General features: G+C 42.4%; 1 protein-coding gene and 1 long non-coding RNA gene across 10 annotated transcripts in view; one reads left to right on the top strand and one right to left on the bottom strand.

Annotated features, from left to right (window-relative positions):
• ARHGAP26 (Rho GTPase activating protein 26) overlaps positions 1 to 18392 on the bottom strand; it is a 204773-nt gene that overhangs the window by 55662 nt on the left and 130719 nt on the right. The gene's annotated exons all lie outside the window — the stretch shown is intronic.
• LOC128407836 (uncharacterized) lies at positions 890 to 8939 on the top strand. The gene is made up of 4 exons (XR_008328918.1): positions 890 to 991; positions 4797 to 4834; positions 8045 to 8203; positions 8731 to 8939. It is a non-coding gene; the product is annotated as an uncharacterized LOC128407836 (long non-coding RNA).

Here is an 18392-nt window from a genome sequence, read left to right on the forward strand (position 1 = left end):
AAACTATGCTTCAGGTATGGGTAAAAGCAGGACTGTCAGAGCATCAAAGAGGCTATATTTTTTCTGCTGAGTGGTGAGTTTACCGTTTGTTGTCAACCAGGCCAACATGTCTATTCCATTTAGTAAAGGATGGAATTTTGTGTTGTTTTACCTTCATATACTGATATTAGATGTAATTTTCCTCCTGGCTAAAGTTTGATTGCAGTCTGAAGACCTACATTCTTTGTACATTCTGTTTACAAATGCTGGACAAAAATGTCTGCAATTTTTTTATTATTCAGCCAAAGTGTTTTGATTCTCTTCTTTAGCTGTATAATTTAATTATAAAGTATACTGGCACCTGCTTTTGTTGATTGAAAAGGAAGAAAAGCCACATTGGAAACACCTTGTCAAGCCTCACAAATTTCTCAGTCATATAATGAAAGGTAACTGAAAGCTCCTTTGCTGTTCTACAAAAACATATATTAGTTTGGCCAGCACACATCATTGAGTAGTGTTGCTTAACAAGCATTCTGTATGTACTAAAATATTTAAAATAACCAAGGAGAATAGGATACTACATGCAAAATCTCAGAAGTTGTGAATGCAGGCTGGTGGTGTACCAGAAACATCACTTTAAAACAGGGTAGTCCATCATGCAGTGCATGGATTGCATGTAGCCCTCAAGGCCTTTTTGGGTGGCCCTCAGCAACCATGTTCTTATCTGCCTCCACACAGCCCCCAAACCCACATGCCCTTGTCCCAGCTTGGTCTGGCTCTTGCAAGCTCCTCAGCAGGCAGTGATCAGAGGCTCCAGTCCCATGTGACAGTGCCCAGCACACCACAGGTGGGCCCAGACTTGGGCTCCTGAGTAACAGTGAGCTCCCCTCTCCTTTTTTGCCTCTGAGAGGGGGGGGAGAGAACTGCCTTGCACCACTAGTGCAGCCTGCCATGCAAGGGGCGGGGGAGAGAGAGAGAAGTGAGGGGAGACAGAAGTGAGAGGTGAGAGAAGGTGGGTGAGGTAAAAAGTGGAGCAGAAAGAGGAGAGCGTGAAGTATGAATATAAAGTGAGATTAATAATAATAAAAAAAGGAATTGAGTGAGCCAAGAGACATGGAGGCAAAAACAAGTGAAGTGTGGATGCTGAGGTAAAAAGCCAAGGGGAGGAATGGGCTAAAAACAGGAGGGGACTGAGGGGAAATGGAGTTTGGCAAAGGTGTGAGGGGGGAGGCAGAGGTAGAGAAAAGTGTTTGAAAGATGCACAAGCATGTAAAAATGGGAGGTGCTGAGGCAGGAGGCGCCAAGAGGTTAAAAAGAAAAAGAAAAACCCAGGTGTGAGAGGGAAGGCTAGTCAGCAAGAATGGACAAGTGGGCTAAAAAGTGTTGGTCAGCAAATGTTTTACAAATGTGTGGGAGGAGTGAGGTGATTGCTTCAAATACATTGATCAGAGGCCTTCTTTTATCACAAATGAGTGTTGGCAATGAAAAAGGTTACTGACATCTTGAATCCTTATAGATCTGTGGTGTTTCTTTTTCTCAATTATTTTGTGATTATCTTTTGAAGAAATTTATACTTTACTCATTAACTGAGTATTTAATTATATATATTTAATTAAATATATTGTATACATTAAATAATATTAACTATATTGCAAACACTTTAATTTACAAGATGGAAATTTAATTCAGTGTGTAGCCCACGGGTTCTGTTTCAAAGTACTCTTGCAGTCCACTTGGTCTGAGAGGTTGGACCGCTCTGCTCTAAAAGGTAAACATTTCCCATTTTCAGAAATGCCATGAAATGCAAATTTTAAAAGGGCACAAGAAGAGGCTGAGATAAATATGTTTCACAGTGCATGACAAAGAAGTGGCAATATGCCCAAAGACCTACAAAGGATATTGTATGATTTAGTGCCTGTTTATAAAGTAACTGTGAAGGAAGGCTTGAGGTTTCTGTAATATGGAACAGATTGTCTCAAGCAGGGATGGGAAAGGAGGGAACCACTCAGATGTTGTGGACTCCGACTCTCATCAGCCCCAGAGAACAGGGCCAATAGTCAGGTATGATATACTACAATTCCTAACAACACCTGGGAGTGTCACACAGGGGTGGCCTGCCCTGTTTCACAACCTGAAACAGGCAGGTGCCACATGCCCCCAAAGCCTTGATTACTGGGTGATGGCTTCTGGCAAGATCTTGAGAGATCTCATGGGAGTTCCATGAGACCTTGCTAGAAGTTGCCAGTGCACAACCCCTGGTGGTGGCAGGGTCGCTTGTGGGGACACCGCCCCATAGGATTCCTCCACCCAAGGTGGCTGTTTTTGTCCGCCTCATGGGTGGGCCAGCTTTGGTGTCACAAGTTCGTCATTTCTGGTCTAAAGGTTCTACAGATCAGCTTCCTTGTTGTGTGACTGAGAGCCAAGCTGCATGTTTCAGTCCCAACCAAGAAACTGCAAAAAATATTATTTTTTGGAACCATGTAGCACAGATTCTCTACATTATATTAGCAGATCCATTTGCTAATGTGGAAACTTTCAATGTGGGAGAGAATCTGTGCCATAACTGCTCAGTGGCAGTGCCACTGAAAGGAAAAGCCTGATACAGACAGTATCTGAAGTAGTTCTTACCATTTTGTATAAAGCATTTTGAGAGCACAAAACACGTTAGGTAACTCCATTTGGAACCTTGCAATGTTGTTTTTTGATGACAAGTGTAGGTTTCAAATCATGACACCTTCCAGAGATACCTAGAAAAACTTATATTTCACAATTCATCCACTATTAGTCTAACAACATGGGAAACCCTTTTCCAACTTCCCCTAATCTAGGAAATGGTTATCATTGTACTATGAAGGATTTAGTCATCGCTGCCAGGGGAGCGGGAGGAAATCGCATGAAACAAGCAGCAGCTCTTGTTCTCTATTTCTGTAAAGGGTCACTCTCTTCATATCAATTGCAAACAATGTGGGCATATATAATTGCTTTGAGTCATTGTAACATCCTTGGCCCAGGAAAAGGACACTTGTATAAGAGGAGCAGATGTCTTTCAGAATACACTTTCTGGGAAAAGAGATGAGAACATGACATGTACAAGTAAGAGTACAAAACAAATACTAGCATCTATTCTCGCCATTTTTGCAATACAGTATTTGATGTAAGGTGTTCCACTATTCCAAGGGAGAAAATAATTCAAGGGAGAAAGTTCCCAGAAAACCAAAGAGGCAATTAAGAGCGGCTACTGCAAATGTGATGCAAACTTTGAAACCTAGTTATGGTATAAATGGCCACATTTAAGAAATATGTATACTAAAATATCAATAGAAGATACAGCTTTAGACATAAAACCCACCTTACATTTATATTCATTTCAGAAACCTTAACAAGGTATTTCTTTTCAAAGTTATTAACATGTTGTAATATATTTAAACATAAATCACCATAATGGTTATTCATTATTCAGCCACATTATTACAAATAATATTAAGGTAGGTACAGAATTAAATACAAAAACAGCTGCCACAGCAGCAGACCTTTCTTTTCTGCCCTATACAGTACTGGAAAGTCATGGCAAAGTGAAAAAGATTTTGTCATGTGACAATCCTCCTCCTTGACTTCCTTTCTTGAACTACATACTGCATGCACACATGTGCCATAGGAAAAAAGCAACACCTGGACTGTATTCTCTTAGGAGGCTGCAAACAAAAATCATTTATGCTTGCTTAGTCCCACTAACTTCAACAGCCTAAGCCAGCTAAGTTGGAAAGTACAACCGCTTAGCTGACTGTAGACTGACCTATAACACAAGTAAAGGAGGAATCAAAATCTAGATAGAAGACAGGAAAATGGAGGTTTTGCAACTAAGAAGATTCTCAGAAAAAATACAATGATTCAACAGACTCCACTAACTATGGGGTATGCTGTTCCTGTAGTTCCCAGTCACACCCAGCCTGCTTTTAATAAGGGCAATGGCAAAAAAACTGGACAAGATATCCTGTCATATCTTCTGCATGACATTCTGTAAAAAGGCCGAGATAACTATCAACATTGCAACATCAGATACACCATTCCTCAATGTCCTGGATTAATTATCTTGAAATTAATTATCATGGAATTATCTTCCATGAGTTAGGCAACCATGAGTTGGGGGGGGAATCTTCTTTTCGAAAAATGTAGGTGTGAATATCTCCGTTTAAAAAAATAATGCAGGTGTGACAGTGATCCAAATTTAGCAGAACTAACATTAAGTGCAATTAATTTTCAGAGGCTTGCAAACTACGACATGGAAAGTCTGTATATAATTATAAACCACAGAGCCTAATAGGCTGCTGTACACTCCAGCATAACAACATTGTCTACATATAATTCTATGATTCTATTACAGTAGTATTTTCAGGTACCAAAAAGAACCCTCAGTATTCTTAGGGAATGCAAATCAACCTGGACTTATTTCTTGCATTCTGGGCATCCTAGCCTCTTTTTTAAAAAAGTGTGTGTGTGTGTGTGTGCGAGAGAGAGAGAGAGAGAGAGAGAGAGAGAGAGAGAGAGAGAGAAGTGAGCATATATGGAATATGGCTTTATCATCCTCTCTGTATGTTCTAGTATCTATCCATTAGCATGTTCTAGTATCTATCCATTAGTATCCATTAGTGGAGGCAGGATTGCTAAACTGGATGGGCCATTCCTTTGTGGCCAACGAAAACAGTTTGCATAACCCAACAAGACCCTTTTTCACAAGCGCTAATAAAAATACAGTTGTTTACCGTAAATGTTGTAGTCTGAAGGCTATTTTTCACTTTATACTTTGTATTTATATACAGGCATGTGATGTTGACAGAGCAATTTACCCAACTGTCAGGTGAGCAGCTTTCAAGGGAGTTAGTGATTATAAGATCAAAGTTCTTCCTTTACAGCACATATAGGCAATTGCTAGAATTGGTGCCAACTGATTCACAGGGCGCACATGCAAATATTGAATCAACTCCTTTAGAAAGAAATGGTTGCTCAAAAAAAGTTTCCTAAAAGAGGGCATGTGATAAATTTTACATGGATACATATTTTCAGTTGAAGAGGGATATCAGCCTGCATTCTGTTTATGTATCTACCATTTTTATTTACTTTATTTATTAAATTTGTTTACTCCCCTTCATCCAAAGAGCACAGGGTGGTTCACAACATAAAGACACAAAATAAAAATACAAATACATCCTCAAACCAAACTAAATGAAGCTCATCCAGCACAACAGGACTAGACAGTGCTCTAGTCACCCCTTGAGATTCAGCTGCTATACTGGATGCGAGCAATTTATCCTCAAAATGCTATGCAAACAAGGCACAGTGAGTTATCATCGGTTCTGCCACTTCCTCCTTTGCTGCCTCCACTGCCACTAGGTAGGCTCGATACTGAACCCTCACCAATGATTGATTGCATATGACCAGGGTTTTCCTTTATTCAAGGAAAGGTTGTTTTCTGCTGCTCCAGAGAAGCGGACACGGAGCAATGGTTCCAAACTACAAGAATGAAGATTCCACCTAAACATTAGGAAGAACTTCCTGACAGTAAGAGCTGTTCGACAGTGGAATTTGCTGCCAAGGAGTGTGGTGGTCTCCTTCTTTGGAGGTCTTTAAGCAGAGGCTTGACAACCATATGTCAGGAGTGCTCTGATGGTGTTTCCTGCTTGGCAGGGGGTTGGACTCGATGGCCCTTGTGGTCTCTTCCAACTCTATGATTCTATGATTCTATGATTCTAAGCTTGAGCCGTCTCCCAGCTTGTTTCCTTATCCTAAACTCTGAAGTATACCAGGCATATCCCATGTCTTTCCATTCAAAATCAACAGAAACCCTGAATTTAAAAACACACAAGTTAAAAACAATTTAAAACTAGACAACTGGGGCAATAATAATAGCAACAAAAGCCGCTGTGCAATACCCCAACCCAAAAGTCTGTTCAGGCACCTCAGCTTTTGTAGCTGGAATAAGTCAGGGCCCCGCCCTCCCGGGCCAGGTGGAAAAGGACTGCAGATCAGGGAAAAGGTCCCCCAAGATTCACAGCCAATAGATAGATAGATAGATAGATTCTTTATTGTCATTACACACGTGCAACATTGCACAAGTGCAACGAAATTGGATGCCATCCCTTAAAAACAACAAAAGCAAAACAACAACAACAACCAACAAACCACATTCCAGCCACACCCACACCCATCAATCTCCCAGGTCACACTATCGAGTTACAGCATTCAAAAGGGCCACAGCTCTCGGGTAAAAACTGTTTTTCAGTCTATTTGTCCTTGACTTGATGTTTCTATATCTCCTGCCAGAAGGCAGTAGTGCAAACAGACTGTATCCCGGGTGAGATGAATCCTGCAGGATGTTGTTTGCTTTCCTAAGACAACGGGAACCGTACAATTCTTCCAAAGATGGGAGAGGTTGACCAATAATCCTTTGTGCTGTGGTTATGACCTTCTGGTCATATAACATGCAAAAAGAGAATCACCCTTAACATTCTGTATGCAGCCACATTTAGAGCTTTGGATACAAAGGGTACAGTGCAATAAGTAGGCATTTTAGTTCATTAATGTCAATGGATGTTAGATCAGATTCATATGATAGTTTTCAGGTTATCAGAGAAGCTTGTCAGTCAGGTGCTAGCAGTTTTCCTCTTCAACCCTATCAGACGTAAGATATGTCATCATATTGTGAAGTTCTATCCAATGATGTGGAGCAAACACACACACACAACATGATGTCATCACAATGAACGGCATGTACCTCTATCAGTTAAGAGATGGCATTTTCACTGGCATCCCCATGCCACTTGTCATAAGTAGTGCTGGCTTAAATGACAGAGTTCAGCTCATAAATATAGGCTGCATTTTCACTCTAATTGCCTTTGCTTATATCCTACTCATTTCAATGGAAACTGTGTCCATGTACCTGGATATAGGGCTCCAGTAAATGTTTGCAGAGATAACTGGTTTAGGTGTCATACTTTCTTCGGATGCTGTTACTTTTCAAAAACAGGAACCAGGCTTTCACTGTGCTTCTACATTTACTTTTGTTAAGGCTTATCTTTTTTTTCCCATACAGAGACTTAACTACATTTATTAACTTTTTGAGACTGTAAGACAGTTATATTGGTTTTCCTTCTGACATAAATCACTGCAAGAACAAGCTGTGCAAGAAACTCTTAAAGACCATCTCATTTCCAATAGCTTCCAGGAATGATAGATTTTTTTAGTAGTGGGCTAGTAATTGCTGAAATAAGTACATTGCTTTTAAACACACACACCAAATTTCTATACACGGTGGAAAACATTGAACGATTTTGTGTACTTCAACGAGAAAAACATATTCTTGCAAACGTAAAACATGCTCAACTAACCATCTGGTATTCAGTTAAGAAATTCCTGGACTTGAGAAGCTACAGGTGGTGATATGAACACAGGAACACAGGAGGCAGCCTTCTATCAAGTCAAACCATTGGTCCATCTAACTCATGGTTGTCTATAGTTGGTTGCATTGGCTCCCCAAGGTTTCAAGACGGGGTCTCTTCCAGACCTACCTGGAGATGCCAGGGATTGAAGCCAGCATCTTCTGCATATTTTGTATGCGGAAGATACTGGCTTCAATCCCTAGCATCTTCAGGTGGGGCTGGGAGAGAGCTCTGTCTTGAAACCTTGGGAGAGCCACTGCCACTCAGTATAGACAGGCTTGTGCCACAATAGAATATACGTGCACTTGGTGCTTAGACGTGTAAATAAAATATCACGTACATTGAAGGAGAGGAGGTAGGACAGACAAAAATAGGGCAAGGGCCAGTCCAAATCAGCATGTTATGCTTAAAAACAGCTGGCCCATTGTAATGGGTTTACACAAGTGCTAGGTTGCACAAACCAATACTTAAAAGCAATACTTAACACAGCTCCAATCAACATGACCAATGATCAAGAATGATGTGAGTTGTTGGAGAAAGTGGCCTTGTTGGAGAAAGTGACCTGACAAAGGAGAATGAAGCAAAACCTAGCATTTTTCATTATTTTTGTTTTTGTTTTATCTCACATATAGCACAGAGAGAATATGACTGGAATCCATGATCAGCCCATGCATCTACTCAGCTGACTTACAAAGTCTTAATGGAAATCACTGAAAGAAAGTGACAAGAAATGGAAGTCCTTATAGTATATGACAGAAACCACCAAGAATGGATGGATGCCAATTACATATGTATGTTCCTTATTTTTAATTTTTATTTTCATGTGCAATCTTTTGTTAACTTCTCATCATTTATTATATCTTTAAAAAAGAGGGAAAACACAATAAAGCAGTTGCTGTTTTAAAAAAGATTTCATAAAGTACCTCCCCATCCCTTCCCCCAACTTTTCCTCTTCCTTGGCAGAAAGTCTTGATGTACAAACAATAGCCTTTTGAATTTTCATTAGCATTTGCCTGTTGCATAATGCTGGACAAACCAAAGAGAGTTCACTGAATGAAAATTGGTTCACAATGTATTTCCAGTGCTGTAGCTTTCTTTTTCATTTTGTGGGGTGGGGTGCATTAGAATTAGAGAAATTGGTGTAAACTAGCTGTCGTCCCCCGTCCCATCCCCCAATTCATTTAAACACAATATGGTAATGCTTCGAATAAAATTAACTGGCTGAAGCAGCTTCAGATCATCAGAGCGAAAGGGGGGAAAGCAGAAAAGAAACAAACCTTGTCCTGTTGGTTAACTGTTTCTTCTTGCTAATTTATAGGATTAATAGACACAAAAGGAATGAGCCACACAGCACAACATGTATCATCTCACTTGAAGGAACACACACAACTCTTTTTCTGTGAACTGTCCTGCAAGGATCCTTTTACTTTGTCCATGCTAAAAAGAATGTGTTGCAGAAAACTCTTCCAGCAGAGATTCAGCAGGCCTCCTCATTTCTGACTCTCAGGCATACCTTGAAGATGGGTTTTTTTTATACAAAAAAATAATAATAATGTAAAAATGTGATCTGACACTAAGTAAAAGCGAAACGAAAGAAGTGCCATGGTCAGATCACTTCCTGGTGCAACTGGACTTCTCTGCGACCCATCCCCTCTGCAGGGAGGTGGGACCAATTCGGATGGTCCGCCCCCGCCACTTAATGGATCCAAATGGATTCCATAGAGTGGTAGGGGATGCTTTATCCCATGTTGATGGCCTTTCAGCTGATTCCCTGGTGGCCCGCTGGAATGCGGAGTTAACCAGGGCTATTGACTGTTTGGCTCCGAAGCGCCCTCTCCGATTGCATGGAGCCCGGACAGCCCCGTGGTTTTCCACGGATCTGAGGGCAATGAAACAATCGTTGAGACGGCTAGAGCGCCAGTGGCGGATAACTCATTCCGAATCTGCCCGGACACAGGTTAGAGCTCAACGTCGAGCCTACCAAGTGGCGATAGCGACGGCGAAGAAGAATTTCTTCACCGCCTCTATTGCATCTGCAGAAAACAGCAGCAGGAGACTTTTTCAGGTGGTTCACAATTTAGCGGAACCACCTGCAACATCGGGGCCCAGTATGGGCCACATGTTCTCCTGCAATGATTTTGCAAAGTTTTTTGCAGATAAAATCGCTCAGATTCGGGAAGAAGTAGACTCCACCGTGGGAGCAGGGCCGGGGCGGGAGAGTGCTAGAGCTCTGTCTAGTCAAGTTGAGTGGGATCAGTTCCAATCTGTTACCTCCGAGGATGTGGACAGGCTGCTTGGACGAGTGAGACCAACCACCTGTCTCCTGGATCCTTGCCCATCCTGGCTTATAAAAGCTAGCCGGGAAGGACTGGGCGATGGGCTTCGTGGGGTGGTGAATGCTTCCCTCCGTGAGGGAGCCTTCCCAGACCCGCTGAAAGAGGCGGTTATTAAACCGCTTCTTAAAAAGCCATCTTTAGATGCGGCCACGATGGCCAACTATCGCCCAGTCTCAAATCTTCCATTCTTGGGCAAGGTGATTGAGCGAGCGGTTGCCGAACAACTCCAGGCACGCCTGGAAGAAGCGGACCATTTGGATCCCTTCCAGTCGGGATTCAGGCCTCATCATGGGACTGAAACTGCCTTGGTCGCACTGGTTGATGATCTCCGGCGGGCTAGAGACAAAGGTGAGAGCTGTTTCTTAGTTCTGCTGGATCTCTCAGCGGCGTTTGATACCATCGACCATAACATCCTTCTGGACCGTCTTGAGGGGCTGGGAGCTGGGGGCACTGTCATACAGTGGTTCCGCTCCTTCCTCCTGGGCCGTGTTCAGAAAGTGGTGGTGGGGGATGAGTGTTCAGACCCCTGGGCTCTCACTTGTGGGGTGCCTCAGGGTTCTGTCCTCTCCCCCATGCTTTTCAACATTTACATGCAGCCGCTGGGAGAGATCATCAGGAGGTTTGGGCTGGGTGTTCATCAGTATGCGGATGATACCCAGCTCTACCTCTCTTTTAAATCAGAACCAGTGAGGGCGGTGAAGGTCCTGTGTGAGTGTCTGGAGGCGGTTGGAGGATGGATGGCGGCTAACAGATTGAGGTTGAATCCTGACAAGACAGAAGTACTGTTTTTGGGGGACAGGAGGCGGGCAGGTGTGGAGGATTCCCTGGTCCTGAATGGGGTAACTGTGCCCCTGAAGGACCAGGTGCGCAGCCTGGGAGTCATTTTGGACTCACAGCTGTCCATGGAGGCACAGGTCAAATCTGTGTCCAGGGCAGCTGTTTACCAGCTCCATCTGGTACGTAGGCTGAGACCCTATCTGCCTGCGGACTGTCTCGCCAGAGTGGTGCATGCTCTGGTTATCTCCCGCTTGGATTACTGCAATGCGCTCTACATGGGGCTACCTTTGAAGGTGACTCGGAAACTACAACTAATCCAGAATGCAGCAGCTAGACTGGTGACTGGGGGCGGCCGCCGAGACCATATAACACCGGTCTTGAAAGACCTACATTGGCTCCCAGTACGTTTCCGAGCACAATTCAAAGTGTTGGTGCTGACCTTTAAAGCCCTAAATGGCCTCGGTCCAGTATACCTGAAGGAGCGTCTCCACCCCCATCATTCTGCCCGGACGCTGAGGTCTAGCGCCGAGGGCCTTCTGGCGGTTCCCTCATTGCGAGAAGCAAAGCTACAGGGAACCAGGCAGAGGGCCTTCTCGGTAGTGGCGCCCGCCCTGTGGAATGCCCTTCCAGCAGATGTCAAAGAGATAAACAACTACCTGACATTCAGAAGACATCTTAAGGCAGCCCTGTTTAGGGAAGTTTTTAACGTGTGATATTTTACTGTATTTTTGGTTTTTATGGAAGCCGCCCAGAGTGGCTGGGGAGGCCCAGCCAGATGGGCGGGGTATAAATAATAATTATTATTATTATTATTATTATTATTATTATTATTATTATTATTATTATTATTATTATGTCAGTGGGCCTATGCAGTTGTTCAACATTTTCCAGTCATTTTATTTATTGTTTTGTACAGCTTTTAATGGGTTTTTAATGTTGCTATACCCTTCCCTGATGTTTTGTGAGAAGGTGGTATATAAAAACTTCTATAAACAGACATAAAAACTTAGCTAACACCCTCTGTTTGGAGAAATAGATAAAGGTCCTGAAGCCTCTGCACCAACCCTCAACACACTGAAAACAGTGTTATCCATATTAAAGAATACAAAACAAATTAGCTCATATAATCCAAATTACTCCCATAAAGAAAGGTTACCAAGTTTTGGCAGCCCATAAACACATAAACGGCGTTTCCGTGCACTGCTCTGGTTCACCAGAAGTGGCTTAGTCATGCTGGCCACATGACCCGGAAGCTGTACATCGGCTCCCTTGGCCAGTAAAGTGAAATTAGCGCCGCAACCCCAGAGTCGTCCGTGACTGGACCTAACGGTCAGGGGTCCCTTTACCTTTTTAAACACATCTGAAAACCAAATAAACGGTTCTGAGTAACACACACATACACATTGGCAGCCAATCACATTCCACAACTCACCCTATAGGCTACAATAGAATGCTTCTTTGAAGCCTAATTTTGAGGGAGGGGAACCCTGTGGGCACCAGGGAAGGCCTTTACACCGTCATGTGCACCCATGGGCACTACGTTGACGACCCCTGCCAAACACAAGGTAAAAATTGTGCGGCACATCAGAGCTTTTTGCATGGGATAAATTTAGTTACTCAAACAAGCTACTACTTGAAGGGGGGAATCAATTAAAGAAGACCTAGCAAGCTTTACAAATCACAGATCATTTGAGGCATCAAAGATTCCGATAAAAATATGATTACCAGCTTTAATGGTAAAACATTATGCAAAGGCATAAAGTCAAAACAGAGTACTCATCACACTCTATTTAAGTCATATTGTAAGAATTACCAGGCCAATAGGGCATGATTAAAAGATAAGAAAAGCAGCAATCTATAAGAATCTTCTCGACAGTCAATCATTTAAATTATTATTAATTATAATTACTACTACATATTTCATTTGACCTCTTACTTACCCTTCACTATGAGGTCTCAGTCTACAGCAATTTATATATAAAGTATTAAAAACAGTAAAAATAGATTACAATCAAAATAATAGGATGAGTTCAAAAATATATGTTTTAGGTGTTGGAAGCTAAGGTAAAGAGGTACATACATACCAAACTTGTGAAGGCGGTAGAATTATGAAGAGGGTTCCCTCTGCAAATCTAAACACCCAAGAGGGTCTGTAGGGAAGTAGGTGGTGTTTCATATATTTAGGCCTAAGTTACTTTAGAATAAAAATGGTAATGCGAGCACTTTGCATTCAGCCCAGAAAGAAAGCAACAACAACAGCAACAACTGTTTTAAACTAGGGGCTATGTTGGTTCTAAATGGAATCCCAGCAAGTAAACTGGAAGCTGCATTTTCTTAATCATCTTCAAGGGCAGTCCTCTCCAGGGAAAAAGTAGCCTGCCATCAAGAATTATGGCTTCGTGGCTGCTGAGGCCATAAGGATGTCAGGTGACAGACAGGTGGGCAAACTGGGCAGACTCACCTACCTATCAAAATGGCTCTCTGGGGATAAGGGATGTCAGTGGGCCTGGGCCTGTTCCCCACCCTGATTTGGACTCTCCTCCATCACAGGCCTAAAATGGTTTCATATTGTTTAAATTATAATAGTGGTAAATAATAATGAAGTGACCTATTTTAATTCCAACCATCTGTGTCCAACACCTTTGCTCTCGTAAATGGTCAATGGCTGCGCCAAGCTGGCTACACCAGTTCTTTCTACAAGAACACTGCCTATGAGTTTGAAAAGTTGTTTTCTTTGGTGTTATTTGACAGAGATTCAAGTAACTTAATAGATGCAACATGGAAGGGATTAGGGTGGGAGGGGGTGGGAGGTAATGCCAACAATGAATTAAAAACAGCAATAGGTACAAGCTGTCAAGATTCTTTTGGGGGGGGGAATTAATAGTTTAAGAAGTCATACCCCAGAAACTCTGCACCATTCTGGTGTCCTCCAGAAATTTTGGACTGCAACTTTCATAATCCCTAACCAGAGTAGGCAATAGGGATGATAGCAGTTGTAGTCCAAAACACCCAATGGCTTGGGGAAGACTGCCTCAGACACCCCATGAAACAATAAGCATACAAAAATGCAAATACACTGCAACAGGAGACAGAATGAAAAATGTAGGGTTTTGCAAGTGACAGTTATCAGAAGGAGGCAGTGTTAAATGTGAAGCAAACTAATCCTGTAAATAGCTGTGTGTGTGTGTGTGTGTGTGTGTGTATCTACATCCATATCAAATTTTTGCTATGATGGTTTAACCAAATCAAAGTTTGCATGTGTGGCAACCTCCAGACAGCCTAAAGCAAGGCCCCAGCCCTCCAAAGTCTTAGAACAAAAATGAAGAAGCTTAAGAAAATAATGGTAGCTTGGACAGTTCACAAATGGAAACATGACAATAAATTCAGGGACTCTGAAGCATCTGCTCTTCAAATGGCAGTTACAGGTGGTTTCAGTTAAGCACAATCAAAACTAGGCAAGCAGATTGGTTGCACAAGCATTTTGGGCAATTGACAGTATGCTCTTTCAAGCATTGCCCTAGTTTAACTTTGAAGCAAAACAAACACCACAGAAACTCAGGGCAACTGAGAAAAACACTCAAAAAAGTGTCATACCTCCAACACCAAATCAGAAACCAAGGGATGATTAAATCTGAGGTAAAAGCCTTCACTTCCACAAATATTATTACATCAAATTATATTAACTGTCATTGCAGCCTTTCCCTTTAGTTCATACCATGCTTTATTTTATTTTCGTACTAATTATTTTTAAAAAACACCTTTATTGCTACCATCAATTCTTTTTGTGGTTTGATATAGACCATGTTTACTTAGCTTCATGCTAAGGATAAGCCCTTTAAAATGATCCAAAACTTCTTATTTATCAGATCCGGGTTGTTTTTTGTTTGTTTTTGTACCGCTGGACGTCAGCATTCTTAATCCAACACAGTGATGCCACGACTCTTCAGATACTGTCCTGCATCAACAGCTATAGTCTGTGAGTAGACCTTGAAACCTATACCCTCAAAGACACTGAGGCCTCCTTATCTCATAAGCAATCCTTTACTTTGGAGTTACTCAGCAACTTTGAACTCAGGTGCATACTTTGTTGTGGGCATACGGCTCAAGCTTGAATATTTTTAGAAGTGCCCAAACTCTCAAGGGCTGGGGACTGGATGAGCCTCTCCTTCAGGCTCCTCCAGGTGTTCAACTGATGGCACTTGGACTTAAGCACCAAGGAACCCACAGCAGAATCCCCTTGAAACAGCCCTGAGGAGGCTCCCTTACACCAACACTCAAGATCTCCAAGGCTGCCGATGGGGGACCTGATAAGCTCTCTGATATCTTCAGTCAGTGTGTAGTCTGGGTGGTCTTCCACAGAATTTAGCACTCCTGGGGTTATTTCTTAATCACCATGAAATGATGACTACCCAGAACAACCAACTGTAGGGAATTGACCTAATTCCTAGTATTCTCCTCTTTCATTCCCCTATGCAGCACCCACAGATTGCTTATGGAATTATTCCAATCACCATTTAGCAATAACTTTTGGACATCCCAACCACCTACCATTTAGAAAAACCTTTCAAGGAATAAATTATATAAGTTGCAGGGTGTGCATAGGATAATCATGGCTCTGCACTAATCCACAGAAGAAGTGAATTCCAGGTGTGAGGAGAGATCATGATTGGGCCAGGGAATCCCCTTGTGTGGAGATTCTCTAGACACTGGAATCAGAACATATTCTCAAGAAAACAAAATGCACAGTGTCAGGAGAGGGTGTGGCTGTTAGGTGAATTGGCATGATAGGGGAATACTAGCCCATCAGGCTCCTCTCACACATCCCCTGTGGGGCTTATCTGAAGCCCTCTGTCCTGTTGTACAGTCACTAAACTCAAGCTGCCCTTAGGCCTCAAGGTTAATATACCCTTATTACAGGCAACTCAAAATATGAGTGTGGGGCAAAGCTGCTCTTGCAGCTCACATTGTGGGGAAATATTTTCACTCAGTTGTGAATACTGCTCTTTGAAAAAGTTGTTTTCTGGCCAGAGGTACACATTTTTTCCACGCAAGGTCAAAGCACCCAATTTGCTTTTGGGAAGGTGGGGAAGGCAATGTTTATGTAGCAAAGCCCAGAGAATTAATGTGAAGCCTTTTTAAGACTTCAGAGTTCAGTGGAAATTCCCAGACAATATTGGATTCAAACAGTTTCCTGGAAACACAAATCAGTCAAATAGCAACATAAACAGCCACCAGAAGAGTGAAGGAAGTAGGGCCTCATCCAGAACCATGAGCCTAGTGGGGAAAATGGTGGAGACATGGGGCAAGCAGTAACACTGCAGAACCTGGTGGACAGAGCTGAGGTAATTGCTTCTAACTTTGGAGTGGTCTTCGTTACTCCCAATAAGTCGTAGCAAAATCCCAATAAGTCATAGCAAAATCGCACCCCATGATCAGTCCAGTTGCTTGCTCTGCTTTCCAAAATCAAAAGGTTGCCCTGCCAATAACACATTTGTGCTGATTGTCCATTAAGTAGGTGCCTTTGTGTGGAGCTGCAGAAAGACTATCTTCACTTTTTCAGGGGCTGTGAATCCAAAGGAAACACTGGATAGGAAGCAAGACTGCTTCTCTCAGGTCACAATGACCTTTTTTAAAATTAGAGTCATGTGGTTTATTTATTTTTTGTGCCAGTGGAAGGGTGGAGGGGAGAGGAAGTAGGGAGGGAGCAGGCTCGCTATCCAAACCAAGGCAAAGACAACAACCGAAAACAGAAGTAAATGCTATGACACAGTGCCATTGAGGGTTGTGTAACCTTCAATCTTGGCTGTAAATAACTAGCTATTGTTTTACAGAACCAGTAGGAACCATTTAGAACAAGAAGGAAACAACCTGCGCAAGAGATTAATTAAGAAATTGTTTGCTACAAATGTCTTTGTTTATAAAAGCACCATCCCATTTATATAGCGAAGGAAGTGTGCAAGTGTTTGAGTTACACAGAACTCTGCCAGAAGAGCTGCAGAAAATTTTGAAGAGAACATTCTATATAAGGCAATGCATTTCACTAACCAACACGTACCAGTGAATCATTATGCAAAGTTCTAAATCCCATAAAGCTCTTCTAGCAAAGCCCTTGAGTATATTCCCTTAGCTTCTGGGTGGGGGAGTGGGGAATCTATTGGATTGAACAGATAGTTGAGAAGGTATTATTGCACCACAACAGGAGCTGTGCCACACTGGATGAGAATGAATGGTGCTGGCCACAAATCCACATGTGTGTAGAGGATGAAGAGAGAGAGGACTCACCCTACCCCTAAATCAGATGTTCAACAGTATTATTTTTTGGCCTTGCAAGGAAAATAAACCAATAGCTTGGGTGAGACTGCTATAAAACAAGAGCTCTGCGTGTAAGGCGATAAGAAGCAGGATGAAGTAATGGCAACCCAAAAGCACATCCAAGAACCACTGGTGAACAGCAGCTGTACAAACTGTTTATTTAAAAACAACTGAAGACATTTTTTAAAGTGCGGTCACCATTTCAGAATAACCAAGGCCAAGCTAGAAACTAAAGATAACTATTTTGTTCCCTCAGTACAAACAATTATGCTGAATATTCTGCTGCTGCCCTCATATGCCTCTTAGAAGACGGTTACATTATTGTATATTTATTACTTCTCTGCCTCATCCTGTCTTACAATTATATTCAATATGTAGTGAAAACTGTTGTACTCAAGAGAATACAGTCAGAAAACCGAAGTGCCTATAAAATTATACTGACAAATTCAGCAAGTGAATCAGGTGAGATGCAAAGACCAGCCTAATTCCAAAAAATGAACATCTTCACAATCTATAACTCTGATAATATAGGGTTATTTGCATAAGAACATTCACTTGAAAATATGGATTTAAATAATTATTTCCCACTATACAGCACTGTATGTATAATATGGCAAAACTTTCTTTTTCTTGAACCTCACTTATGTTACTTTAGAATTGCTGATTATCTCCTTTCTCTGCAATAATTCAGAAGCAATTACCCAGATAACATATCATGGCTAGTCATGAAATTTAGACTGCAATCTCACTTACCTGGGACTAAGCTCCATTGAACTCAGTACAATCCTATACTTGAATAGACATATATAGACTTATACTATTAATCCATTTACAGCTTTACTTGGACAAGTTTTGTTTCATGGACAGCAATACGTTGGCCCAGTCACTTCTTACTTTGCTAGGGGCTGGGGTATTGTTTAGGGGTTTTTGTTTGGCAGGGGTTGTTACTAGGTCTGGGTGATAGCAACATTTCAACATCACGGTGTATTGCCAGCCAAACACCGTGGTTTGGCGATATACAGCGATGTGGAAAAAAACAAGATGATTTTGCCTCTGCCCGAGAGACACCGGATGAAACTGCCCCAACTCTCATCTCATGGGCTGTGACAATACAGCTTGTTTGTGCTGCTCAGCTGGGGGGAAGGATAATCCTTCCCCCCCAACTGAGACAGCATCAGGGATTCTTTAACTGTTCGGTGCAGGGAGTGGCAACTGTACTCCCCTCAACTGAGCAGTTTCACAGAGCCCCTGCCCCATCGCTGGCTTGCAGAGCCAGCACCGGGCTGGGGGCTCCTTTAACTGCTCAACTGAGGCAAGGGCAGCTGCACACTCCTCAGTCGAGCAGTTTAAAGATGCAGAGGGAGGAACAAGCTATATCGGCGCCTCGCCGTCTTATTAGGGCAGAGTGGGATGGCGGTATCACTCAGTGATATATCGCTGGTGAAACTGCTGCCACTCCTGAGTCCCTCTGCTAACAGCGCCCATTGAAGGAAGGAACTCTTGACTCCCTCCAGCGGACAATGCTAGCAGAGGGACTCAGGAGCACTGGCGGTTT

Source organism: Podarcis raffonei, chromosome 2, assembly GCF_027172205.1.
Source record: "Podarcis raffonei isolate rPodRaf1 chromosome 2, rPodRaf1.pri, whole genome shotgun sequence".
In the NCBI taxonomy this organism is placed as follows: domain Eukaryota; kingdom Metazoa; phylum Chordata; class Lepidosauria; order Squamata; family Lacertidae; genus Podarcis; species Podarcis raffonei.